The 10,289-nt window shown below is 41.3% G+C and overlaps 1 long non-coding RNA gene across 1 annotated transcript; it reads left to right on the top strand.

The window, feature by feature from the left end:
• Positions 1 to 5,694: 5,694 nt before the first annotated feature.
• On the top strand, positions 5,695 to 7,568 carry LOC143332161 (uncharacterized). The gene is made up of 3 exons (XR_013078180.1): positions 5,695 to 6,272; positions 7,047 to 7,215; positions 7,461 to 7,568. It is a non-coding gene; the product is annotated as an uncharacterized LOC143332161 (long non-coding RNA).
• The last annotated feature ends 2,721 nt before the right edge of the window (positions 7,569 to 10,289 follow it).

A 10,289-nucleotide genomic window follows, 5' to 3' on the forward strand; every position in this document is an offset into this window, starting at 1 on the left:
CTATTGGCCCAGCATGCTCGTTCAAGTGTTTGGAACATTTTTGCATCCATAAAGTAAAAGGTTGTCTTTAAACGTAGGGGGAGGAGTATTCGGTTTAATATTCGTGTACGAATGGTCGAGGAAAGCTTGGAGGCCTGAAATACATCTGTTTCCTTCTGTGCATCATTAAAGAGTGACACACATATTCACAAGTGCTGAGATTAGTTGTGTTTTACTGTAGACATGTCCCTGTGCAGAGGTGCACATATACTGAGTTCCAGGAGATAGTGTTTGGTACTCACCTCATATGTACTGTGACGGTCTCAGGGTTGGCTTTAATGGATAATTCCACCCGGCACGGCTGTATCGGGTTCTGGTCGTCACAGCTGATCACGCCCATTTGAGGCAATGCTCTTGATTCTACCTGAAGCCTCGCATGCATTTGAACCAAAATGGGTTCAGGTCCGTTTTCACATAACTCAAAAACACATTTCTAATGATCGGTTTTCTAATGGTCGGTTTATTGTTAGCACTCGAACAGTAAACAATAAGCCAAGCTGGTCCCAGGAGCCACTGAATCAAACACAAAAAAATCATACTCATTTATACCAGCTGTAACTCCTCCTAATGTGGAGCTTTAATCTAAGCACACTCCCATTACTGTCCATCTATGGCTTGTCAAGGCACCATGGTTTTGCTTTTGGTGTTTTTCACTGCTCTCTGAAAATTAATGGCGTCTAACCTCCTCAGTGACACATTCCTTCACCACCCAGTTACAGAAACCACTGTATTCTAAGGCACGCTCACAGTATCAAACATCTCTCTTTCTGTTACCATTATTTTTATGGCCATGAGACAACGTAATAAAATGCACAATTACAAGAATATATCAAAACAGGTAGCTATTGTGTGATTACTGTTACATTTTCAATTATCACCCATGAATAGATACAGCATAAACAAAGGTCCAATATTTCCCACTACTAAGCGTCTGCTTTGTTTTTATAGGAGCTAGTCAAGCTGCATAGAGCAGACTGAGCCAGGCAGGAAATCATACACAGGAACAGCATAGCGAATCCAGTAAATTTCAAAATAAAACACACTGTGCAGCCCTCTGCTTGTACATCAGACACAGTTAAAACAGACAAAAACATTTAACTACAGAGTCTATTTACCCATGGTCGATGAGTAGTCAGTTAGCAGCAAGGCTGATTTATACTGCTATCACAACTGTCCTGTTAGGGCAGCTGTTGCTGGTTTTGTTTGATTTCCATGTGAAGAACTTCTGAATAGTTGTACAAAAGACCAACTTTAATTATCAGCCTGTATGAGCTCGTAAATCGGCCACTAATTGTATGCTATTGTTTGTGCTCTCATTTGTTATAATCCACGATAGGCCTGTATTTCTGCACCTTCTGTGTCATCTTGGCCGGTATGATTAATTTGGAGAAAACAGGAATGAGTTACCTGATGTTGTTTTTATGCCCTGCACTCATGGCCATGATGTCACAGCTCTGATGCGGCCAAACCAGAAATATTTGTCAGACAAATCACAAACTGTCTCAGATCAAGGTTACAGTTTGTAGTCTGGTTTCCACCATGCCTGGCTCTGTCCCCCAGTTCAACATTCTGTCAACACACATCAACTCTTGTGTTCGGGTCAAAACTAACCTCAAACTCTGGGAACATAGAACCTTGGGAACCCAGGATCTTGGGGGAGCACGTACCTATCCAGAACTGGGGAAGACCGCATCCTTTGTCATGTTCCTGCTGTGTGCCGTATAAATCTGGGGAGAACAGGACCTTAGGAACATGGGAACGACACCCTGGAGAGTACATCAAAACATTTGAATTAGTTTCAGGGTTCAATACAACTCAACGCTGAACAGAGCAGATGGAAGTGTAATGTGACCAGCCGAGTCTAAACACTATTTGTTTGGGACAAGGTAGTGAAGAAAACCTTTAAAAATATAAATAATCTTCAAGTTTTCCACACTTGTGATTGTCTGTGTCAACTTTGGTGCAGCCTCTCATCTCAGAACATGAATAAGGTGGTTGAGACATTGACTGATACAAGGTGAGTCACAGGTCACTGGGATGTTTTTGTCAACACGCTTGTAGCTTGAGAAATCTTCAAAAGCAAAATGAGAATTGACTGCCAACAGCGTGAAGGTGGTAAATACCTAAGCACCTCAGAATTCATTCATTATCAGCATTTGTGGGTTGGAATAAAACAGGTGGGCTAAAAACTAGAATCTGTAAGATTATCACTTCAAACATACAAGGAGATTTCCTTTGGCGGGAGAAGCGCAAATTACAGCCAAGTACGATTAAAAGTCGACGTTAGAAAATGCCAGTTTTGCAAGGAAACTATGAAAAGAACATTTCTGACACAGAGCTTGCCAGCAATAAAATTTCAAAGCGAATGCTCTTCATTTCAAAAGTAGTGATTCATGGCAACGGTAAGTGTATTTTTACAGAGGTTCGACTTTAATGAACATGCAAGTTCACAACCAATAACGATCTGTTGACACTAGAGTTGTGAGTTGGGTTATGAAAATTCTTTTCCAGACTTTGCATTTGCAGGTCAAAGTTTTAGTTTCATATTTTCAATGTACCTCGACATAGAGGGATACAGAGGCTGCATTCGTCTCTGAAGGATCAGCCTGAGAGTTCAGTGGGGTTAGCTAAGTCAAGTTTGTGACAAATGAGGACAGTTAGCTGGTGATGTTACAGCTGACTTAGTACCTGGTCACATCTGAGCACTGAAGTTCAACCACATGTCCTCATAAAAGTGGTGGTGCTGGACCAGCTGGTCAGCTAACCAACAACCCACTCAAGTCTAACGCTAGCCAGCCTCGATATCTCACAACCTAGCTAGCTGGGTTGCTAAACAGATAAAAAGTTCATCATCTCCTGCATACCTTATGTGTGGAGCAGTTTATACTTCATCAGAGCAGGATAATATAGAACCATCTGTGATGTCAAGACAATTTGCTGTCAACAGTGTAAAATCTGCCAATCCCAAAGAACTTCTAAAAAATAAAAAAAGATTAAAAAAAACCCTGTTGCTAATAATGCTGCAGATTCCAGTTTTTAGCCAACCTCTTTTGTTGCAGCCCAATAATCCTGAGGATGAATGAATTCTGACGTGCTTAGGTATCTACCACCTTCACACTGTGGACAGTCAAGTCTCACTTTGCTTTTGAAGATTACTCGAGCTACAAATGTGTTGACAAGCACAACACGTGTCAATGAACTGTGAACAGTTCAGTGACTCACCTTGTTTCAGTTATCCATTCAGTCAACGTCTCAAACACCTCATTCCTGTTCAGAGAATGAAAAGCTGCACTCAATCCATCCCAGAGTTAACACAGACAATCACAAGTGTGGAAAACTTGAGGATTGATTATATTTTTAAAGGTTTTGCTTCACTACCTTGTCCCAAACAAATAATGTTTAGACTCCGCTGGATTAGCAGTTTCATTTCTCAGATGACATCCTGTGCCAGGACAGGAAGTGCGACTGAGATGAATGCTGTGCTGTAGAGTTATGGTCACATTACACTTCCATCATGCACACATTTGTTCAGTTTACCATTCAGTTGTATTGAAGCCTGCTGGAAAAACAATTTCAAGCAAGCATTTCCTGTTTCAGTGCAATCTCCATGCCCAAGGTCCTAACTTCCCCAGATTTGTACATAATAGGAACACCACAAAGGATCCCATGTTCCCCAGTTCTACATAGATATGTGCTCGATCAGGATCCAATGTTTCCAAGGTCCTATGTTCCCAAAATTACAGGTTAGGGTTGTGACCAAACACGAGAGGACAGTTGATGTATGTTGGCAGAATACTGAACAGGGGAAAACAGCCAGCTCTGGACAAAAGCAGTTTTGTTGAATGGAAACCGCACCTTGACCCCATGAATGTGTGTGTTTGTACCTTTTTCCTGGTTATTTTTGTTTCAGATGGTAGAGATTTGGTAATGGTTTGTTTCAAACAGTTACTCGTATTTTATATTTTGATCTCCCTTTGAATTCTCAAAAGCAGAGGAGGAACATCCACGTCTGCCTTCAAGGAGCTTTGGTTGCTTAAAGTCTTCATGTTGTGTTGACGTGTTGCATCTCAGAGATCCCAAAATGAGCATGAAACTCTATGATTATACTTGTTCATTGATTGCACTGTGTTGTTGCTATAAAATTTAATTATTCTGCCCTTTGAACTCTTCACAGATGCTCATAGATCAAAGTTTACAATCTGCAGTAACTACCCCCGACAAAAGACACATTTTCGAAACATGGGTTTCTAATTTGCAGTTCCCAGTTATTAAGTCTAATAGCTGACACATTTCCATCACCAAATACTGACACTCCAGTTGATGGCAGAGAAGAGCGTAAATGAAAACCATATTGGTGTGTGTGGAAGAAAACCTTCTGGTGGCCAATCAAAAGCATAACCACATGGAAATTCAGTGAAACCTCAACCAGCACAGACACAATAAGAATAGAGGGCAGCCTTGGTAGAGGAAAAAAAAGATCTTTAAATCCTATAATAACTTTTTCTATTAACAAATCAATGACAAAATGGCTTCACGTAAAAATACATTTTTCTCCTGATAATGCATCTTGCGTTTAGATACACATATTGTTTACTATTAAAAAAAAATGGAAATGCACATTTCTGTATACTGACCAGCTCACCAGCTAACATCATCCAAAATGCACTAATGTTGAAACTTAATGAAGAAAAATAAGGTCACCTCTTTATTGCATGGATGGTGCTACCTTACAGTATATGTCTCATATACTCAAATAAGCTTTTAATTGCCAGTATTGCATGGAGGAATTCCAAAGTGCACAAAATGAAACTGAAGTAATTCTAGTATTGCAACACTAAACTGCACACAATCACCGTACATAGGATAGGATATAGGATATGGGATAGCTACAAATATAAAACACAAGTGCAAGTCAAACGTGTTTTCTGAAGTTCTCGTGCACATCACAACATATGTCTTCTCCTGCAATACACCTTGGAAAGAATCTTTCTGCTTGTCTCATCCATCCCTGGCAATCTCCTGAAGATATGTCCAGACATCCCCAAGAGGGACTGTTCATGTGGCTGGTGGTCAGAAACTTTCCACCTTCCTCTATGGGGTGGAGGAATGGAGAGTAAGGTGGAAGTAAGTGACAGCTGTAAAAGCACTCTGTGACTGGAAGGGAGTAATGAAACCCTGCGGACTCACCTGAACCCTTTCCTCACTTGGCTCAAGTCTTCCAAGCCTTGTGCTGTATGTCCCAATTAGGAGTTTATGGATTTCAGTCTTGTTACTTCTTTGCTGATGTAAATAAAATTTCAGTCTAGTTTACAGTCATGTTGTGTTCTGTTCGGATGTGAACATACATTTGTTTGACAGTAGTTTGGAAACATGTAAAATGGAGTGTAACAGTTTTGTTGACATTAATGCTGTGAAATTCCCGCTGTGTCTTTATAGTTGATTTCCCATGTGACACAACCACGTGTCACTTTTGACTGGCAAACTATGAGGTGAAACCAAACAGAGTGCAGCAGCTTTCAGTTATTATGCTCCTCACCTGTGGAACACTCTCCCTGCACACCTGAGGTCTGCACCAACTGTCAGCTCATTTAAATCAGGGTTGAAAACATTATTATTTGCTACAGCTTTTACTTAAAGGTCCCATATTATGAAAAACCGACTTTTTCTGGGATTTGGGGTGTTATTTTGTGTCTGTGGTGCTACCACACGCATACAAAGTGTGAAATAAGACCGTCCGTGCTTTTTTGAGTAAGATACGGATTTGTGAAAGCACCCTTCCAACCGAGCCATTGGAGTTCCGGGAGTACTGTTGCGTAACAAGTCCGGATATTTGCATGCTCCCACCCACCAGCCACCACCCCTACTCCTCTCCTTGGCGTCTCTCCACCCACCAGATACGCTACCTTCTCACAGATCTGCGATGTCGCTATCGAATGCACCGTGTTAGGAATCATGTCGAGCTGCCACACACAGTGTTCTGTTGGTGGCTGTAAAGACGAGCACAAATCGCTCCATCGGCTCCCAGCCGCAGAGGACAGAAGAGCGGCGTGAATTGAATTTCTGAAGGCAACGTCCCCGCTACAGTTGGCAAAAACCTGCTGGTGTGTGCTAACCACTTCGAGGCTGACTGTTCCGCCAACCCCGGTCAGTACGAGGCAGGATTAGCTGGGAGACTTTCTCTAAAGGAGGGCTCACTTCCAGCTTTGCGTGGATTACGTGCAGACGAGGGACATGTAAGTATACAAATAATTAGCTGTCTGTTTCTTGAGTAGATTAGCGCGAACTCTTGCGTGTTGTAGCGTGTGTGTTTTGCCATTGAGAACGATGTCAGGCTAACCGCTAGCTTCGAGACTACGACTCCAGCCATCACAGGTTAGCTCGCTGCCACCGTAGCTTTTGGTCCATCACACCACGTTTCTGATCTTGCAAATGAGTGAATACGTGTTCGAAGGAGATGCCAGCATTCACAAATATTAAGCTGTGTTCATTTTGCAGTTTAACACGAATTAACCAAGAAGTGCTTTGCGACATAGCACAAGCTAACGCTAACCGCTAGCTTCTAGTTCGCAATTAGCATGGTCTCCATATGCAAACCCAGCGACCCGGTCGGTCAAGCGATACATACACAGACGCTCCGCAGGGTCTAAGCTTCAAGAATTTATGAAATTAATGCATTTGGAAACGTTTTCTAAACTGGAGTATGTTAGAAAAGCCCAGGGCAAAACGAGTGTATGGTTGAGACTGCTACATCCCGGCCCACACTCCAAGCATTTTTTCTTTTATTTTTACGCTGTATATAGCTGTTGGCATAGCTATTCATGTAAGATAAGGTTGATGTCACTTCTCTCTTTTTATATAGGCCAGTGCATCATTACAGTTACCTGCTACTGATCAATTGTAGCAGTGAGCTGTTGCAGCCTTTAGTGCTTGAATTTACACTATAACAGTGCTGTCATGTTTTACTCCTAAGTATACCCTGTTATCTTAACAATATACTGTTGTTACAGCTGTCCAGGCTACTGTGTCCTGCAAGGACTACTGTTGTTATGCACTTCAGTACAACGAGAATGCTGATAGAGGACAAGCGACCACATCATCAGGAGATCCTCTTTTCAAACTGAGCTTTCCAAAGTCCATGAACGGAGACAGCCAAACCAGTGAAGACTAACCACATTCGTAAGTGTGAACTCCTTTTTTTTATTTACTCAAAGAACAAACATTTATATTGTACATGACAAAAAGACACAAAGTACCACAGGTCAGTACTTTCAACACAATAAATAAACCAAAAAAAATACACACTTAAATACCTGAGAAACAACAAAATGCAAAGTGCAAACTCACTATATTTGCAGTTGCTGAATGATCTAATAAATGATACTAATGATGCACTTTTTCCTGTGTGTCTGTGTATTGCACAGGTTATATTGATGATTTGATGGACATGATCATGGAGAGGATCTTTGTCGACCCATCATCGTACAGAGCTGAGATTCTGAAGATAAACATCCTGCTGGACGTGTCGTCGGAGGGGATCTTCCCTGGGCATCAGGAAACTCCCAACGTCAATCTGCATGATGGGATGACTGCTCGAATCTTCTGCCCAAGGAAGCTCCGGCACCAGCTCACAAAACTCATTGGCTAGATACCTGTAACGACTGAGAAAATTTGAACATTATGTTAGTCAACAGGTTCTATAATGTCAACATCTGTATTCACATTTTTCTAATATGGATTCAGAATCCTTCACTTGTACTGTATTTCCATGTACAAATATTCATGACTGCAGTAAATAAATATTTATTTATCTGTAAAATGTTTCATGTGAAGAAATGTATAATATATAGCATTTGCTAAGGAAAAACCTGGTTATATGGTCAAGATAAAATATGACTGACTATATTTAGTTTATTATGGTGTATGAACAGTGAAGTTGGTTATTATAGATGAAACTCACTGCTCTGTCCCCCATAGCGGTAAAGGGTCGTATTCAGCCCTGTAAGTGTTGTATGCGTTCTGCAGTGAGAACGCATTTAGACAAACAGGTTCTAAACCTGGATGGTTGATCATGCATGGAGGCCTTTCATCCAACTGCTGCAGCCTTGTTGTAACCTATTATTCATAACATAAGGTGAGTATCTGCCGTGGCATGTTATCTGCAATCATACACTATGATCATACCGTAAGTGACCTGTGGCACCTCCTGGCAGCATTTGTTCTCAGGCTGCATTGTTGCACAATTTCCACATAAGCGCTGATACGAACAAGTAAAAAAAATCATGCATGTATAAAGCTAAAGAAATACGAAACCTTGCATACCAACATTTTCAACCAATAACAGCACCCGCGTTTTAGATTTGAATGTGTGTGCTCTAGCTAGCTACTTTTTCTCAGCCTGAGGTGAATGGTCAGTAGTGCTGCTCAGCAGTGTCGCCTGTGTGTGCTCTGCCCGTTCATGTGTAAATGAGACGGAGCGCTGAAACTAACAGCGCAGTTAGACGGTCAATGTCTCAGCAACCCAGTGATTACTAGAAACCCCCTCCTCTTTATGTAAACAAGCAGGACCTTCCGACTCTGCTTTCATATGATACCAGGCTTGTGTGGTTTGTGTGATGTGGTGAAATCAGCAGACGCGCAAAAGTGGACATACGCTATTTCCGTGTTTTCGTCACATACGCATTTATTGCGGTATGAATTATGTTTTGTTTGGGTGGCAATCCTTGGTAGAGACTTTTAGCTGAGTTTCTCCCCGTCAATCTGGTATGCTACAAGTTAGGATTGGTGCTTCCTGGCGTGAGCATTGACCGTCTGAACTGCGGGCCTCTTACGCTGCCACCTGTACAGGCCGTGTTGAAGAGAAAAAGATAGAAAGATGTATTTTGACTAACCTTTCAGGAGCGTCCTGCTGAATTCTCTGAGGTTCTGTAGGAGCCTTCCCTCCTTCAGGATCCGATCCAGGTTCGAACATGTACGGTTGAACTACTGAAGAACTCGGTCTATTCACTACCGTCATGTCCGCTACTTTCGCACGGGCAGAGCTACGTGAGTCTACGCTCTCACCGTAACCACGGTGACATGGGTGGGACAGCAGCAGCTCATTTGCATTTAAAGCTACAGACACCAGAAACGGCACATTCTGAAAGGGGCTGAAAAAGAAGGATATAGAGGGGGCCAAGAATCTTTTCCTAAAAGCTATTTCCAGCAAACAGCATCAAAAACATGTTTTATGGAAATCATAGACCTATGTAACTTATTGAAAAATTGTCATAATATGTCACCTTTAAAGTAATCATTTTAAATGCTAAATTATTGTCTTAAATGCTAAATTATTGTCTTTTACTGGCTTCTGTTTTTAATGTTCCTTTAATTGTATTTTATTTTTATTTTTATATTCTCTTCTAATCTCTTTCTTTCTTTCTTTCTTTGAAATGTATGATTTTAATGTATTTTTATGCTTCTGTAAAGCACTTTGAATTGCCTGGTGTATGAATTGTGCTATACAAATAAATTTGCCTTGCCTTGCCTTGATGACATATTTTGCAAATGTGAACTTTTGGGAGCTTCAGGCTTTTAGAGAGTTGGCCAGCATTTCATTTGTCATGATTGAAGTCCTAATTAAAGTTGCAGCACCCATTAAGGTAAATTGACTCCAGTTGTGTACTTGGCAGTCATCTCACTTTGAGATGCACAGGAAATCAAGAAAAAGTTGATTTATTGATGTAATTAATGTAACAGAGGCCGACTTTCATGATCTCTCTGTCGGGCAGCTGAAACTGAGAGACTTTGTTGGCCTGTTGCCTGATGTGATGTTTTAGATTTGAGGTTAGGTCTCACAGCTCTCACCTGTTTGCAGCAAATGCAATCCGTTAGTTATGTTAGCATGTACCTTTTTCAGGAAAAAAAAGAAATTATTCCACAAAGATTTAGTTTTGGACATAACAGGTGGACAGAAACACATGTCCAATGGGATGATAATGTCGCCCTGTGCTGGATGCATATATCAGCCGTGCCAGAAAGCCATCGTCCACCAAACAGTTTGCCATCCTCAGGAGCACTTGCAGCCTGTTAAAGCTGTATCACCTCCTTTCATAAAGACTCCTTATGCAAAGAGTTGCTCTTAGTGGTGACATTCTAAGGGAATGATGGTGTTTTCCATGAATTTTCCCTTACAGTTGTAGGGTACAACATGTGCAAAGAATTGGCATGAACTGTCTTGAACCGTGTACAATTTCAAACCAAAAACAATGCTG

The sequence above is a fragment of the Chaetodon auriga genome, chromosome 2 (assembly GCF_051107435.1).
Source record: "Chaetodon auriga isolate fChaAug3 chromosome 2, fChaAug3.hap1, whole genome shotgun sequence".
Classification (NCBI taxonomy): Eukaryota; Metazoa; Chordata; class Actinopteri; order Chaetodontiformes; family Chaetodontidae; genus Chaetodon; species Chaetodon auriga.